Source organism: Miniopterus schreibersii (assembly GCF_964146895.1).
Source record: "Miniopterus schreibersii genome assembly, chromosome: 3".
NCBI lineage: Eukaryota > Metazoa > Chordata > Mammalia > Chiroptera > Miniopteridae > Miniopterus > Miniopterus schreibersii.
This window is the reverse complement of record NC_138103.1, coordinates 33,123,359-33,141,684: the sequence shown is the minus strand read 5'-3', so window position 1 is coordinate 33,141,684 and position 18,326 is coordinate 33,123,359. Positions and strand designations below refer to the sequence as shown.

Sequence of the window (18,326 nt, the reverse complement as noted above, 5' to 3'; positions counted from 1 at the left end):
GTGCGCAGACTGACTAACAGGGCAGCGGCTTAGAGGGCGCGGGAAAGGCGGGAAACAGGCTGAAGACGGCAGGCAGGAGCCAGGTCTTACAGGGCCGCTCAGGGTTTTGCAAAAGGTAGCTGGAAAGAATTTTTCTTTTACTCTGTTTATGTTTGTGTGTGGCCAGGGGGTTGAACTGGTCTTGCCACTCTGAAGGGATCACTCACCTTTGAGAAGGAGATGAGAAGGTGTTGGGGTAGGTGAGAGCAAAGTGCAAGCAGGGAAGGCAGGAGGTGGCTACCTCGTCCAGGGGATAGGTGTGGTGGCTGGAATGGTGGTACTGTAAATAGCGAGAAAATGATGAATAATAAGAGTAATATTCAAAGTTAACATTACTGATTGCTCACCAACAGCTTTACACTCATTAACTTGTTTAATCCGGAGAACAATCCTATTAAGTATTCTTAGTACCATTTTATAGATGAAGAAATGGAGGCTTAATTACTTGCCCTGGTTCTCAGAGCTAGAAACCATTTCAGGCTGTCCGGTGCCAGTATCCATGAGTTTACACTATACGCTCAATACGTTTTCAGCAATTTTTAAAAAAGGCACAAAACAAACCAAGGTCAGAAATGAATCCCCTAAACAAACCACATTGTTTATGTGAAATTGTTAGAGGACACATCTAGAAAGTAGAGTTTTCAAATTCTTACTTTATCACTTCAGCATTTGCTGATAGCAAATGAGGGGATTTTGTGACTGTCAACAGACTACCTGTGGTTATTTTTGAGTTGATACACTCTGATAAGACCTAATCTTTGAGGTGGGGGGGAGTCAGTTGACTAAGTACACTTCACCTAACAGTTGCTGATATAATATCTGTAAATAAGTTATCTTGGGTCTAGTTATAAACACCTTGGTGGAGAATGCATAACTCACATTTTGTGAAGTGACAGAAAAGCTTCCTAGAAATGCAACTCTGTATCAGCTTCCAAATTTCATTTGTTGAAAAACAAAATAAATTGGATTTGTAAAACATGATTTCATCCACTGAAGGAGAAGAATGACTTCACCAAAGACCAACAGTGAAGGGTTTAGCGTTGACTATGGGTAAATTTCTCTAAGGAGCCCCAAATTCACAAATTTTTAGAATTTGAGTTTAGTAAGAATTTCTTGGTTGGTTCGGTGATGGCGCAAGACTTAGTATGCCCATACGATTGTTTTAGTTGAGGGATGAAGTACATGAAATGGCTGTGAGTCCCTGAGAACTCACTGTAGTTAGTGCCCAGTCACTTTGGGAGTGCTTGGCTGAGTGCCAGGAGCCCAGAGGACCAGTTTAACTTGAACAGGACTCACAGTGCTGGGCATATGAACTGTGCTTGGGAAGATGTCTAAAGTCTGACCAGGAAAAATTATTGTCTCCAAAATAAAAAAAGAAAACTGCCAAAGCAAACTTAATAAATGTTTATTAAATGGTCCCAAAATATAATACTTCATTAATTGCTGGATTTACTGTTCATAACAATTTCATCACATTTGGAAACAGTTTTCAGATGAGATGCTCTTATTGAGAGTTCTCAAATACATATAACGAGTGTTGAGAATCACAGCATATTTTAAATTAGTTACTTTAGCCAAATAATTTTGAAAGCAAAATTATAAAATTCTTCATTGGCAAAATTATGAAATGTAGAATATGTACACATTTTAATATGTTTCAAGTAATGTAAAGGTCTTAGTATAGTGATGGGTCTTGCACAGTTTTGTGCACTCAAAACATGCTTGTCATAGGCATTTGACCAGTCCTTTAAGTCTTGACTCCAATCCCAAACCAATCCTGGGAATCTGGACAGGACTGGTGCAAGGATCTCTGTTTTGGAATGTCAGTTCAGAACTTGTCTGGGTTGGATTTTTCTCTTAGATCTCAAGGCCCTGCCAGCTCTATGGTCAGTTCCGAGACTGAAGACTCTTCTAGAGAAAGCCTGCTGGTATATAGTCTGCTCTGCAGCTCCTGAAATAACTCCAAGGGTATGTTAGAGGACACATTGCATGCTCTTTCAGGGATGACCTGGAGCAGGATTCCCCCCTCCTAAGGGCTGGATATGTAGTGTAGAGGGAGGCTTCTTCACTCCCACCCCCTGGCTTTGCTTCTGGGAGAGCCAGAGTAAAGAAATGGCCTTTTAAAAAATGTTAATGCTTTCCTTTAAGAATGTCTTAGAGAAATAATATATGTCCTGACAGGTAGTGACTGTCATGCCAACTGTATTTTACAGTAACCTGGCTCCATGCTGCCACTTAAAATATATGCCTTCTGAACTTTGACTAGAAGGGACATTCCCAGTAATTGCCACTATTGGGTGATGTAATCGTGATGATAGAGGTATTTAGAAACCTGGTAGGTTTTATTCCTGGTCCTTATAGTTAGCTTATTTGTTTGTTTTTTTAAAAATATGTCTATTGATTTCAGAGAGTGGAAGGGAGAGGGAGAGAGAGAGATAGAAACATCAATGATGAGAGAGAGTCATTGATCAACTGCCTCCTTCACACCCCCAATGGGACTCGAGCCCGCAACCCAGGCATGTGCCTTGACTGGGAATCGAACTGCGATCTCCTGGATCATAGGTAGGATACTCAACCGCTGAACCCTGCTGGCTGGGCTAGTTTATTTGTTTGTCACGTGAGTGTCTCATCTCCAGGACTGCAAATTCTGCAGGAAATGGTCTGTAAGGGCCAGATATTGTGTTATGTTCAAGGTCATGGAGAAAAACAGTGGCAGCCTCCCAAAGAAAAGACAGGCTTCTGAGTCTGGATGTTCTCGGTTGGCAGGGTCACTGTTGACTCCCTCAGGCCAACCATTACAGGAAACAGAATTATAAGCTTGTCTAACCAGGGGAGAATGGACTTCAGACACCTGATTTCTATATCTCCCTTGACGTTTAAAAAAACTCCGCTCTTGTGCCAGACGCTCAGATGAGAGCGAAGACAATTTTAAAAGGAGAAAAATGTTTATTTGTATTAAGTCTTGCTCAGTAATCACTTATGCCATTTATATTAGTTAAAGAACCTTTCCATGTAAACACCATTATTTATGTAGTATAAGAGCCAAATAAAAATGCTAAAAAATAAAAGTAATTGTAGAATAAATTAGTATCGCTTGAGTGCACATATATTATACAAAGACTGTAGACTTTTACATTTTATTAAAGGAAGTGGATTTGTGGTTTTCTGTTGTTTGAGCTAGTAGGCAGGAACCAAAAGAAATAACACTTTACAAACGGATACCAAAGCAGTTAAAATTTAAACCCATACTGGCAATGAAATTACAGTTTTCACAGGGGCCTTGACTGATACCCCCTTCATATGTCTGTCTTGAAAAGACTATGGGAGGAGATGTGGGCATTCCCAGGAGATTTGTGGGAGCAAGACTATTGTGGTCTACTGCAAAATCAGGAGCCTCCAACAACTTCTCAAGTTACATAACAGAAGATTGCTTGTCCTGTGCTAAAGGAAATGAATGGAGTGCAGCCTGCCAGGCACAAAGAGTGGCAGGGACTAAAGTTGTTGAGGAAATATGGCACAGGGATCTTGTAGTAACAATAAAAGTACATATTTGTATCACCTTTTGTGGTATTTCAAGGATTCTAATGTACATTATTTATTTTGATCCTTCACAATAATTCTAGAAGACAGGTAAGGCTTATTTTTACCAACCCCATTAAACAGACAAGGAAATTAAAGTGTAAGGGGGGAGATCGCAATGAAGCAGGGATTGGAAAACATTTTCTCTTACCTATATTTCCCCCCACCGCCACATATGTATTTCTTTTTAAATGTAAATGAAAAACATGGCTCAGTTCATAAATATTTTGTGCCATGTGGGATCTTTTAAGAACATTTCAGTACATTTACATCATATCCTCAGAGAAAGTTTTGTTTTACCTAGAGAAGCAGGAGATGGAGTTGAAATGGGAAAGTTTTTAATTTCTATGGCTTAAAACCTTTTATTATGTTCAGTAAGCCTAGATCATGGCGGAGGGTAGACTTCTCACAGCATAAGAAAAGGAAAGAGGAGTAAGAAGTGCCCCCTTGGCTCCCTGACTCTGATCCACACCCATCCAGGGAGTCCTGCTCAAACAGAAGAGGGCTTATCAGTCCTGGCTTGTCAGCTGGAAAGAAACGCCACGGCTGCCCTCCAACATGCCCCAACACACTGACTGGTCTGCCACAGAGTTGTAGTTAACACTGACTGCTCAGGAGAATTTTGAGGGATAATTTTTTCACTGCTTTGAGCATTGTAAGAAATATGCTTAAATATCTTGCTATATTATCTGCTGTGTCTGCACAGCACAAAAAAGGGAAATTATCTTTCTTTCATGAATAATGATTACTGAGTACCTACTATGTGTCACTTCTGAGCTCTAGAACTCTGGGGTTGAACCAAACAGACATGCCCATTGTAATGGAACTCACGATTAAGTGAAGGAGATGAATCTTAATCAAATGATCACATCAATAAGTATTTGCTATAGAGACCCCTTCTGCAATGAGAGCAAGACTAGTAGCTGAGTAGATAGTTATAAAATGTAGTTAAAGTGGGATATCATTAAAGTATGTATTGCATATGTGTGTACATATATAAAATTTTATTTTTGACTTAGAGCACATAAATGAACATGTATTTGCCAAATGTGATAGGGCCAAGGTGCTTCCTTTGAGAATCAGTTCAGTAACTGACGTTTTAGATCATCTTTCTTGCATAAAGCTCACTCAAAATGTGTATCATCGACAATTTCCAGTTTCAGACACTTTAAAGTGGAGGAGAAACTTAAAGACACTTGAAGTAATTTGAATTCATTTCGATTTTTATTATCTTTTTTCCTCCAGCCTTTCATACTTGTCCTGCCTAACTTAAGAGCAGTTTCTCCCCCCAGCTTTTTCAAGTCTTTCCAAAGCATTTAACTTAGTTTTCATAGAAATAACAACTCTCTTTTTATGCTCATATTTAATCAGTTTATGTGATATTTAATTAAACTACATAATTATAGTAATCAAGTACAACTGCCATGAACAGGTTTGGGAACAAAAACAACTTCCTTTTAGTAATGATAGAGCTTAGTTGGCGGGGTAGAAGTGATGGAGGTATATGTTAGGTGGCAGAAACCACAAGCATTTATTATGCTCTGACCTATACATTTTACAATTGAATTTGAAAACATCAGTTAATTCCCCAAGGAGCTCAATTAAAAGAGTATCTATTGTAATTAAAAGCTAATAAACATTTCTAAGGGAAAGCGGTGGATGCCATAAAGGTCTGTAATTGGGGAATGTGACTCAATCCTGAGGCATCAGAAAAGGCCTCTCAGAGGACTTGACAGTTGAGCTGAGATCAGAAGCTGATTAGGTACGTGTTCCAAGTAGGGCAAGGCCAAGGATCTGGAGAAAAGAATTTCAGGAGCAGGAGCTTGCAGAGTCGGTGGTCTGAGGGCAGAGAGAGTATGTGTTGAAACTGAGGAACTGAAAGAAGCCAGTGTGGTCAGAGCAGAGTGGAAGTTGGAGGGCAGTTCAGGATGACGCAGAGGGAGGGGGAAGCCAGTTTACACACCAGCTTTATAGGCTCTGATAAACCTGAAGCTCTTTGTCCCGATTGACAATGGGAAGCTGTCAGTGGTTATGAGGCAAGGGTCTGCTTATTTGATCAAGAGCAACAGCTAATTTGTTGAGTTTTGACCCCCAAATCTAATTTGGGCACTAGGATTGTTTATTTTTACTATTTGAATACACTCTAAGTAGTTGAGAAAAAATATTTTCTTAACCTCTGGCATCAGAATTTCTCTTAGGGAGGTAACTGTCCTTGACTAGGAAAATCCATTCTTCAGACACTATGGGCCAAAGTCGAGGATCCAGGATCTGAGGATCTGAGGATCTGAGGGTAGGTGTCAAGATAATGAAAGAGATGCTAAATACCTCTGCTAAGAAAGTAAGAGGAAAGAGGAAGAGGGGGGTGTTTATTAATATCTGAGGGCTGCCAACCAAGTACCACAAGCTGGGGGCTTAAAATAACAGAAAATTGATTCTCACAGCTGTGGAGACCAGAAGTTGGAAATGAAGGTGTCTCTTTATGAGGCCCTGGGTAGAATCTTTCCTTGCTTCTTCCTAGTTTCATGGTAGTCCTTAGTATTCTTTTGCTCATAGCTGCATCAGCCCAGTCTCCACCCCTGTGGTCATGACATTCTCCCAGTGTGTTTCTGTCTGTACCTCTTCTCTCCTTATAAGGATACCAGTCATATTGGAATAGATCCCACTCTAATGACTGTATCTTAACTTGATTATATCTGCAAAGATCCTATTTCTAAACAAGGTCACTCTATAGATGCTAGGTTAGGGCTTAAATATATCTTTTTAGGGGGACACGCTTCAACCCATAATAAGTGTGAATGGAAAGAGGTGAGAAGGATCAGGGAGGTTAAATGGCTAGGGTGGCCACAACCAATAAATTGCTGGAGGTAGAATGGCTGAAAGGACTGATAAGGGTTTTCAAGTGCTTTTCTTACAGTGTAAGATGTGACAGCCTGCATAACATCTTTCCCATTGCACCCATGCAGTGGCTTCCACCTTTCCAGTGAAAGTCCTGCTACATGTGTTTGCCGATGCTTTGGTGGTGGAGGTGAGGGGGCAGGTGGCAAGTGAAGTTACCGAGAAGGACTTGGGTCTCATGTTTGGGTCACTGACATAATGGATGTGATCACAGAAAACCTCAGAGAACAATAATTCAATGAAGGCTGGAAAGCTAAAAAAAAAAAAAAAAAAAGTTGTTCTGTGACTGTAAGTCCTCCTGCCCTGCCCCCCTTCTCAGTTAGTTAAGAAATATATTGTATTTCTGAAATATCTAGCATGGGGGTTTGTGTCAACCTTATTTTGGGGGCTAGGGCCAAGGTTTCAAACACAATTATTATTATTATTGTTGTTATTATTATTATTTTTAATCCTCACCTGAGGATATTTTTTCCGTTGCTTTTCAGAGAGAGTGGAAGGGAGAAAGAGAGAGAGAGAAAGAAGCATCGATGTAAGAGAGGCATATTGATTGGCTGCCTTCCACTCGGGGACTGAGCCTGCAGCCAAGGTATGCGCCCATGGCCGGAATCAAACCTGGGACCCTTCAGCCCGTGGACTGATGCTCTAACCACTAAGCCAAACCGGCTAGGGCTCAAACACAATTATTAAAAATTTTCCCCTTCACTTTATTCTGTCAGCTTTTGGGGGGTGCAGTGTATGATTTTAGCCAAATTAAGAGTGTTTGTAAGTTGACTTAACAAAAGTCCTGTATTCTATATCTCTTGCCCTATCATTTTCTCAATAAAAAATTCCAAGTTGACTACCACTTTGACGGCAGGAGAATGTTCTCTGAGGTTCAGTTTTCATGTCTTGTCAATCTCCCTCCTCACTTCATAGCCCTTCCGTTTCATTTCTCTGTCTGTGGCTGAGATGCGGAAGCTCTTCATGCCTTTCACTCAGGTTTGCACTCCAGTTCTCGCAGTGAAGGAACCGATTTCCAGTAGTGAGTCCAGATGTTTGTGTCTAGCATTATTGCGATTAGCCATCAAGTCTGAAAGTTGTACAAAATCAAATCCATCCTTGAGGCCTGGAAGGAAAGATGATCTTGATAACAGTTTAATGCCCTCAGAGTGAAATGCTGAAGTGGGGGAAGAACTACCATCTCCATGAACTACGATCTTATACAAGATTTCTGTTCATTTCAGTGCTTCATTTTTGTTGGTATTTAACACAAATGTGGTTTTAAAATACATGAAAATGTCCTTGAAATCTAAGTAACTGGCAAATTTTTAGAATAATTAATAAAGCTTTTTTTTTTTCTTCCGTAAACAGCGTGAAGAAAATGAGAAACTTTGGAGTTGGCAAAGGTATTATTTATGGCTAGTATATCATGCCTCTGTGGAAGCTTTCACCCCTTATTGCAGGTATTTCATGAGCCTGCTCAGGCAACATGAAGCTAAAACAGAGCAATTTTGATACGGTGAACATAATATGAGGTTATATTTGGATATTTAGGCAAGAAATCTCTAGGGTCTTCTCTCACTTTGTGAATCCTGTTTGGGATGTTGGTTGGAGTAACCAGGTAATGCTCTTCTTTACCCTCGAAGCAGTCGGCTAACCCAACCATTACCCCGCATTTTGTAGGGAAGTTGTGTTCTCTGGCTGCTGAGGGAAAGTGGACCCTCTTAGTGCACCTGATAGCCATCCTCTTCAACCTTTGAGAACCAGCCAGTTTTCCCCTTCAGCCAAGCCGTTTCTGCATGCCTCCTGCCTGCTAAAGGGAGATGTTCCCCACAGAGCAAGTGCTCATGGAAGGGCCAGAAGTCCATAGGTGGCCCAGAGAACACTGGAGGAATGGCCTCTGAAATTCACCCCAAGGCTTATGCTATGTGCCAGGCTCTCTAGTTCTTTTCTATAATTTCTGTGTGGGGTTCTATTTTCACAATTCCTGCTCTGCCCTTATCAGTCCTCATAACAACCCTTTCAAGAGCACTTCAGCTATGTAAGAGATGCCAGTCTTCTATGACCCCACGTTTTGACCACACCCTAAGCCCAAGACCATTTTCTCATAGCACTATACAAACTCACATTAAAAGATTGAAGCAGAAAAAAAAAATTCAGCTTGAACTAGCCATATAACTGCCCATCTGTGCTCGTTACCCTGCAGGCATTAACAAAAAAGGCATTGTTAAGTTTGAAATATTTCATTGTTTCAATAACAGCAAGTCAAGTTGATCAGGATGCAGAAGAAATCTCTTGGGATGGTAATAAATATAAGAAGGTTTTTTATAAAATCAAGAGTGTTAGCTACTTTCTGGGAAAAAGCAGGAAAACTAAAGGATAATAATACTTTGGCAGATACAAATGTTAGAAAGAAAGTGGGGATCAGTTATTCCCATTAGTCAAAATAATTGGCATAAGAATGGTGGAATAAGACATTTAATATAAGAAAAAACTCATTATAAGTACAAGGAAACTTTGGCATTGCCCTTTTGTACTGCTGGTGGCAATTCAATTATAGTATAGTCATATTTCTTATTTTGTAATTGTTAATTGGTTAAGGAAGAGAGCATCTTTGTGAAATTTCTCTCTTACCAAGTGTGTATGTGTGTGTGTATGTGTGCATGTGTGTGTGTGTGTGTGTGTGTGTAAAAATGAAGAAACAGAGACATAGCAGAGACATATGTTACTAGCTCCATTCATCTGGGAGAAAGCTCACAGCCCAAAATTACTCTTTCCTTCCACTATAGTGAGGTCTACGGTCACTTTAAAGACATCTACTCACAGTTTTTTGCAGCCACCACCCCCACCCTCAGTCTAATTCTGGGATTATTTGTGGCTTCTTGGTTTAGCAGTGGTCTTTGTTCTGATTATCATTGACTCTCACATAAGTGCAGATGCTGAAGCAGAAAATCTAACCAAATGAAGCAGCCAGTTCATGTTTCATTGTATTTTCTCTGCCCGTCACCTGTTTTAAAAGCTTATCTGATTGTGTATTATCTCTCATAGCTTGCTTGGATTCCTCTTTCCTCTTGGTCTGGAGAAAGAGAGGGAGAGCAAGAGAGACAGAGAGGGAGATGGGGGGAGAGAGAGATGGGGCGGGGGAGAGAGAGGGAGAGAAAGAGAGAGAGAGGTGTTTAAAGTTCGCCTTCTAATGTTGCCTGTGTTCCTGCAGGTGATTTACACACCACAAGGTCTGTATGCTGTAACTCTGTAACTCAGTGGTAGCTTGACCTTCAGCAGCTGCTGAGCCTCTTAGTCTCTAAGCAGGGCAGAGTAGACCATTATAAGCAAGGAAATAACACGTGGCTTTCCAAACTGCATGAAATACATCTATTGTGACTAGATGAATTACATATTCATGAAAACTGAGAAACGGAAGAGTACTCCGCTTGCCAAGCACTCTCCTTGGCTGAGCGCAAGGCCCAGCAAACAATGCAAATCTCTAGTGCTCTCATTTATTTGCCTTGCCAGTCTACATGTGCGGCATGGTTGCAGGTTTCTACAACATGCCATGGAAGAGTTTGCATTTCCAAGGAAAACTGAATCCCATGATGATTACATTTTTATTTTATATCAACAAGTATTTATTGGGTACTCGGTGTTGAAACATTATCCTAACAAAATTGCAATTTCATTATTAGGAAAGAAATTTACTGCTCACTAGGTGAGCTGCTGCAAATACTCTGATTTCCCTTCCCCCATTAAATAGAATACCCAGCTAGTGTGTATGAAACCACTCACACCAAGATGATGAGTTTCAATGTTTCTATTTCTTACTAATTCCTGATTTATTAGCATAAAATTATGGAAATTCCCTAATTTACAGACGGAGGAAAAAATGAAACCAGTAATGTTAAATGACTACCCCTTTTCTCCCCCTAGGGGACACTGCTAGTGGCAGAGTCAAGAAGAATGCTGCTGTCTCTTGACTCTGAGTTCATATTTACTGCACCAAAACACTGCACACATGTGGTTTCGACTTTACTGTTACATTGTCAGTAATGACAATGACCAAAAAGACTGTAACATTTCAAATGCTGTCTTTTGGTTCTGTTCATAGCTCTCAGGGGCATAGCTCCAACGCTGGTTGGGTTCATGCATACTGATCCTCCTTCCTCAGTCCTTTCCCTTCCCTGCCCTGCCCTAAGATCTCTTTTACTTTACATTCTCCACTGCTGAACACTGAGTTAAATGGCAACAGCAGTGGTGGCCTGCTACTTTTAATTAATTTATTCACTTATTTATTTTCCGGTAAGGATCTAGCAGAGCCAGCCATTGTGATCCTTAGAAAGCTGCAGATGAGGTGTACCCACTGAGACCCCATTACATTGGCAGCCTCTTGATTCCCAAGCTTCCTGAATATGGAAGAGAGGGCAGCTCCCCTTGGGCGTGCAGTTCTGCAGTATTACTCTAGGACTCTTCTCTCCAGGCTCAGCATAGGGACTGCTCCTCCTGATCTTTCAATGATTTCATTAACACCTAATTCTCTAAATTAAATCTCTTTCTATTTAAACCACCTAGAGTGGTTTCTCAGGTCCGCAACTAAGTCTGGACTGATTTGCTGTTCAAAGATCACCTGTGAGTCCCCTGCACCCTGAGTCAGCCTGTGTGCTATCATATCATCTCGAATTTAAGTTGTTCTCTCTCCTTGTCTCTCTGTCTCTCTCCTTCCTGCCACCCTCTAGTCCAGTGATTTTCAACCTTTTTCAACTCATGGCACATATAAGCTAATTACTAAAATTCTGTGGCACACCAAAAAATATATTACATTTTTTATCAATCTGAAAAAAAAAAAAAGGTATAATTTTGATTCATTCATACTGGATGGCTATTGTTGTGTTGGCTGTTGTCATTGTTTTGTTTGACAATCTAAGGAAAAAGAGGTCAATGCCTCTGACTGAAGAGTCAGGTATTGCATGTTTTAAAAATTCTTGAGGTACACCGTTCTGCCTCTTTGTGGCACACGGGTTGAAAATAGCTATTCTAGTCTACACACTATAAAGCTATTCATCTCTTAGCCTTGCTCTCTGTGGGATAAAGCCTGGCACATAATATTCACTTAAGAAATGTTTGTTTGAGTAAATGGATGGATGACTGAATGCATAGGACCAAATATCCTGTGACGCTTAGTTCATGGGAGAATGAAAAACTTGTTTAAAATGCAATTTTATTTCATCCATAAGCCATTAGTGTATTTTATTTAATAAAATGCAGAAAGGCACACACTTTTAGCTTGATATTAATCATTACCTTTTACTTAAACAGTCAAATGGGATTTGCTGCTCAGCAGTTAAATAGTTTGCTGTCCCTGGAAGACTAGCAATATGCCCTGATGAATGTAAGCCCTGCTTCTTAGCTCCTGACTCCCACCCATTACATTTCTTCCTGGGTAAATTCTGAACAGGTGCACTAGATGCCTCATTAACTGCATGGGGCTATAGAAATCGTGGGTGAGGTGATTCCTCCCCAGAAACTAAGCCCAGAATTCTTGAAACATTGCACTGGACTTTAAGCATTGTGATTCTTTCTGTGTTGCCCTCAGTGACAGACACTGTCTTAAGATGCCAAGAGCTTGAATTGATGTTATGTCTTATCTTTCCTCTGATCCTCCCTTCTTGTCATTATTCAGTCTGCTCTCTATCATTTATCTATGTTTCATTTCGCCATTAATATTTATTAAGTGCCTACAGGTTGTATTATACTAATAATATTATAACTTTTTAAGCAATTTTAAAAGGCTTTCACAATTTGTAACTCATTTAATTCTCACCAAAACTTTCCGAGGTCAGGAGGCATTGATATTCTCATTTTAGTGGTGGGCATAGAGAGATGCAGAAGGTGTAGTGTTCAGCTAAAAGTTATACAGCAGAACTGGGCCTGGATGGTACCAATTGACTTGGCTAGGTTCAGGATTTTTTTGATCCCCTATTTTTTATGATATGAAACAGGATTACGAGACACAAATTAGATGATATCAGATCTTTAGGGCTTTGCATTTAGGTATTTCTATTACCAATGAATGTATGTAGTGCATATACATGAAGCACCCAAATGGAGAGAACACATCAACCTCAGCTGATGATGAGGAATCTCTGGCATTAATGATGCCAACTGCAGCAGCAATCGGAGGAGGTCACAAACTCACTGCTCCTGAACTGGTCTGATGGCATGTGGGATACTGAGCAACATTTCCTAGCAGGAAGGCAGCCAGGGGAGGAGAGTTGGGATAAAAAACATCGCAGAAACCAAGTCAAATAGGGATTGGTTGAAGGATATAGGGAGGAGAGAAGGGGAATGGGAGAGGAGATGGAGTGAATCATTTTTTGTATGACACCAGAGAGCAAAATACTCACACCACTGGGTAAAACAATAGGGAGCTAGAAGAAAACATTTTCTGACAATTACAGGACTCCAAAATAAGAGGGATGGCCACCTGTCAAAGCTATGGAAAGGGAACCTCCCTTGGAGGGAGGTGAGATAGTCATCTAGTTGTCAGACTAATGCAGCCTGGGAGCTGGTGGAGAAGCAGGCCTAACCTGAAAGTCTGATTCAGCAGCTCTGGGCAGAATCCAGAGAATCTCTGTCAGAAAACCACTGGACAGCTCAGTGGACTCCACAGTGGAAGGCAGAAGAAAAAGGATATTCCTTACTATTTACATTTTATCTAAAAGTAGAAAAAGGAAGTAAGCTTACTAATACTTGCTGTCTAGTGAATCAGACAGTCTCTCGGCACATCTGCGATGCCACGTAGGATCCTACAGGCAGAGCAGGAGTCCTCCAGCACTGAGGGCTGCGGCAGCAGATTTGTTTGTTCCCACATATTGTAGTTTATTGTACCCAGCTAAAGAAACTTACAGACTATATTATAAGAGAATTGCAAATAATAGTATTGTGTAATATTTTGAACGAAATGGGAAATAACCATGACAATCTTTTGTGTCACAGAGACGTTCGTGGGTTATCTTGGGTCAAAATAATTAAAGCAGAGCTAAAGTTGTGCATTTTTCTTTTACAAAAAGACATGTGTTCAGTTATGCTAACCACCTGTGATGGTAAGTAACTGTTGGCAGTAGGACTCTTGGTAGAAATTTCTGAAAAACTAAACAAGCTTACCATGTTTCATTTATTTAGGGTTTATTATGGGACAGGTATTGCTCTATTTTAAATGGGTTAAGTCATTGACTCTTCTCACAGTCTTAGAAGGTAGGGACTACTAACTCCGCTTTACAGATGAGGAAACTGAGGCACAGAACATTGAAGTGACTTCCTGAAATCAATCAGTTAATTAGTGAAAAAATGGGGTTCAAATGAAGGCTTTTATCAGTCAACTAAACTAATTTAATCCTCTGAAATGAGAAATCAGTTGCTTTTTGAAAGAATCTTGTGCTATGGAGAAAGCATTTTGAAAATAATGGCTGAAATGTTTCCATCATTAATGTTATTTTTGCTGCCAAAGCTGTTTGTGTAAATTTTAAAAACCATGTCACAAACTTACAAAATTTAGTAATAGAATTTCAAAACTGATTTAAAAATGAAACATTTCAGTGTATTTTGAACTATTTGTTAAATATATGAAAATATAGTAAGTTCTGGTTTGTTGGGAAGATGAAATGATAGAGGAAGAAAAATAGAAATTTATGAGCAAATTTCTACAAAAACTTTTACATAATTGGTGGATGAGATTAAAAATAAGTTTCACGATTTGGTAAGCCCAGCCAACAATGCACTTTTCCTCCCATTTGGATGCACATGTTTTTGAGAAGCATCTATTTCAGGGTAGCAGTCATTAAAGCTGCACCAAACTTTATCACAAGATAGAAAACTAAGATTAAAAAAAACAATCATACTCCATTGCATTATTTTCAGTAAAGAAATTTTATAAATGGTAACATCTTTTTAGTGGGAGCAAAAATTCTTTGTTCTTTCCAATAAAATGCAATAAAACAAAAAATATTTTAAACACATCTATCTTCATGTTATGTTTAAAATGTTTCGTGTTTTGTATGCTTTATAATGATTGTAATGTATTGGTACCATGGTATATGCATATAACCTGTAAGTAAATATATAAAAATAACATGGTGTGTGCTCAGAGAGTTTACGAAGGTGGGTACATGGTCAGCCAAGTTCTGAGACAGTAGGATGTGATGTCCTTCAAAGTCTATTCCCTAGTTTGGAGTCTTTAATTCTCAGGTAAATGTTCTGCTCTTATTTGGTGGGTGATAAAACCTAAGTGCCAGAAAGATACTTCCCTCCAAGGCAGGCAGCACCTCATTATCCAGCTCACTGCCCAAATCCCATTGGGAAAAAAAAAGGCTAAAATAAAGACCCATGTTTCTGAGCGAATGAGCTTGATTTAAGACTTGGAGCTCTCTGTGCTTTGTACAACATCTAATGCACTGTTGATGCTCAATAAATAACAAATCATGATACTAATAATTAAGAATTGATGTTACTGCTCCTGTGAAATGATTTGCCAAATAATTATTCCCCATTCACCCATAAGGAAAGACGAGAGGTAGAGAGAGAGCAATGGCCTTCAAGGAAATTTAGCTCCTGCTACTTTGTGTGCAGATGGGTCCTTTTCCCCACTCTTTGGTAAATCTGATGAACAACTGAGCAAGATAGACCCAGAGCCAGCCTAAGCTGCTCCCCACAAGCCTTTTGTCTTCCTATCTTTAGGTGGCAATGTCTAGGGTGTTGAATTGTATGTTTTTTAAGTACTTGACAAACATTAATTAACTGGGGGTCGCTCTTTGCTTGAAGAGAGCTTTTTCTAATTGTGAATATGTCTCCAATTATCTGTTCTTTTTGACTATATTATTATCTGAAATGTGCAGTATCTGGTTTGCTTGTACATTTACTTTAATAGGCTTTTTGAAATAGGTGGCAACCATGAAAAAAGGGACATACAATCACCTTAATGAGAAAAATCATAATTGCACAAGATTTATGCTTATGCTCTTGTTCGTGCATATTACACACATATACAGATCCTTCCTTGTATATGTAACTATCTTCCCTTTCAGCTTTGGATTTTGACAATTGTGATCCCCCACACTGAACTGGACTCCATTCTTTCTGAGGTAGGGAGATTGTTGAGATTTGCTTTTAAAAGTAAAAATCAGAAAAGCTCTCCAGAAAAGAGAATTATTCCTCCTGCAAACGCAAGTGTAATTAATCACAAGAGAAAACTAACCATGCATGTCAACAGAGTCTAGAGAATTGGCTGAGTGTTATTGATTCATTACCTACCATGGACCCCTCCTTCCACCCCAAGCAGGAAGACAGGTGACATGCGGAAAGCAGCCATACCTGACACTGGCAGCGTGGGCCTAGAGACCAGATGGATTACAAACTGTGAGAGATGCTGGGCTCGTGTTTTGGCATAAGCACTGCACACTGTTAATTAGGAGCATAGCTTTGAACAATGTCTTAAATAATTAGCCAGGGCAGGTATGTGCCTGTGCAGGGGTGGAATATAGAATTTTCTGTTGCTTAGAGAAATTTCCTATAGTAACAAAGGAACAAAATGCAAATTAATCTACAACTGCAGGATTTACACTTATTACGCATTTCAAAGCAGGCTTCTAAGTAAACCACCTACCAAAACCTTCTAGACATATCACTAGCCTACAGATACTGATTTTGATGTCACTCTCAGCCTCATCTCTGTACTGCTCATCAGCTATTAGAGGCAGTCCCATACTTATAGTAAAGATAACAGACTTTCATGTCAAACAGACCCAAATTCAAATTGTGCCTTTACCATTTACTAGCTATGTTATACACAGCAGACCTTAAAATCAGTAGGATAGAATCTATCTGTTATGGGCTGAATTATGCCCTTCCCTCAAAACCTGATGCTGATATCCTAACCCCTAGTACCTTAGAATGTAACTGTGTTTGGCGATAGGGCCTTAAAAAGATGATTAAGTTCGAATAAGGCTATTAGGATAGGCCCTAATCCAATCTGACTGGTATCCTTATAAGAAGAGGAAATTGGACACACAAAAGATACTCCAGGGTTGCATATGCAGAGGGAAAACCATATGAAGAGACTGCAGGAAGGTGACCATTTGCAAACTAAGGACAGAAGCCTAAAACAGATCCTTCCATCATGACCCTAAGAGAAATCAACCCTGCCAGCACTTTGATCTTGGATTTCCAACCTCTAGGCCTGTGAGAAAATACATTCCTACTGTTGAAGCTATCCAGTCTGTGTTGTTCTGTTATCTCAGCCCTACAAGCAAATATAGTACCTGTCATAGGGTTATTGTGCAGATAAATGATTTTTGCATATAACAAGGCATATATTCTTATTAAGTGACAGTTGTTATTTTTCATAAAAATTATCTTCCTCACTGAAGATGCTGTCATTTCCCAGGATTCCTTAGCCATGACTTTGTGATATATGTTTGAAATTGGGCTCCAGGCAGAACGATTCTTTCTCTTGTGTCCAAGAGGATGTTGCCAACAAAACCTCCTCATGGAGCAGTCAGCCACCTCTGTCCAAGTGCCCCCTTGATTCCTGTTCTGGATTCTTCTCTCTGGCTTTTTCAGTCCTGGCTCAAAGGGACAGTGCCTCAACTGGGATAGGCTGCCTGAATAGGCAAATCCACCTTCTTCTCCCCCCTTGAAATCTACAAAGGAAGGGTTGTCTGCCAGTGGTGGGGATAACTGTTACAGGAGAGGGACCCTCTCATTGTAATATTGGTGGTGTCCTACATTTTTCATTGACATGAGGAGGTGTTTGGATACTGATTAGCTCCATATTTTGTGCAAAGTCAAAGTACATGTCTTCTCAGAAGCAAACACAAATGTCTCTGATGTTTGGCTTTGTAATCAAGTGAATTAGCACAACTCCATGGTCACAGCACTTCCTGCTTCAGTTCCAGACAGAAACAGTTGGTGACTCATAGCCTCACTGATGCTGACAGCCTCAGTCCGGCCCCTTTGGGATGGCTGTGTGTGCCACTGACTGTTCTCCTCTTGGGCTGATGGGAGAGGGACTGTCAGGATGACAGCATGGCAGATGAAACCTGGGCTGAGGTACAGGGACTATTTTTAAGATGTTTAAGAAGAAAGGGTTCTTCAGGCATGGGATTCAGAAGTTTTTTTTCTCCTCAAAGGCTTAAGAAGCTTGTTGGCTTTAACTGTTTTTGTATTCATTAATTTGACCAATAGTTACTGCATGCCCACCAACTGTAAACCACTGAAATGCTCTCTGAGGAGCAGAATAACAATAATAATGTTTTATTATGTCATAGGCAGTGATCTAGGCCATTTACTGTTGTTATTAATGTTATTGATAATATTTGTTGAATGTCAGCTATGTAGCAGAAGCTTTGCTAAGCAATTTGCTTATGTTCTTTTAGTAACTTCATGAGGGAGGTACTGTTATTCCCATTTCACAGATGGGAAAGCTGAGTTTCAGTGACGCTCAAGGTCATATATCTGGTGAATGCTGAAGTCAGGAGTAAAATTCAGGTTGTTCTGATCCCAAAGCCAATTCTTTCTTTATTCAGTTGCCCAAAAGATAGTTGAGAAGGAAATACTTTGTGATAATTGAGGCTCTTTGTGTCCTGCACTTGGAAGCCACTTTCAAGAGAAACCTTCTTATAAACAATGCTAGCTTTATTTCACCAAATCATGGGGCTGGTGTGATTTTCAAATTAATGCCCTGGGTGCTCAAATCTCCATTTCATACTCTGCAACTGCTTTTCATCAACATTAGAGAGTTATTTCTTTTGGTTAAGGCTGTGTGCCTAATGAGGGGGGAATGTTTATTC

The 18,326-nt window shown here is 39.9% G+C and overlaps 1 long non-coding RNA gene across 1 annotated transcript in view; it reads left to right on the top strand.

Annotated features, from left to right (window-relative positions):
- LOC308555012 overlaps positions 1-18,326 on the top strand; it is an 88,267-nt gene that overhangs the window by 50,231 nt on the left and 19,710 nt on the right. The window lies entirely within an intron of this gene.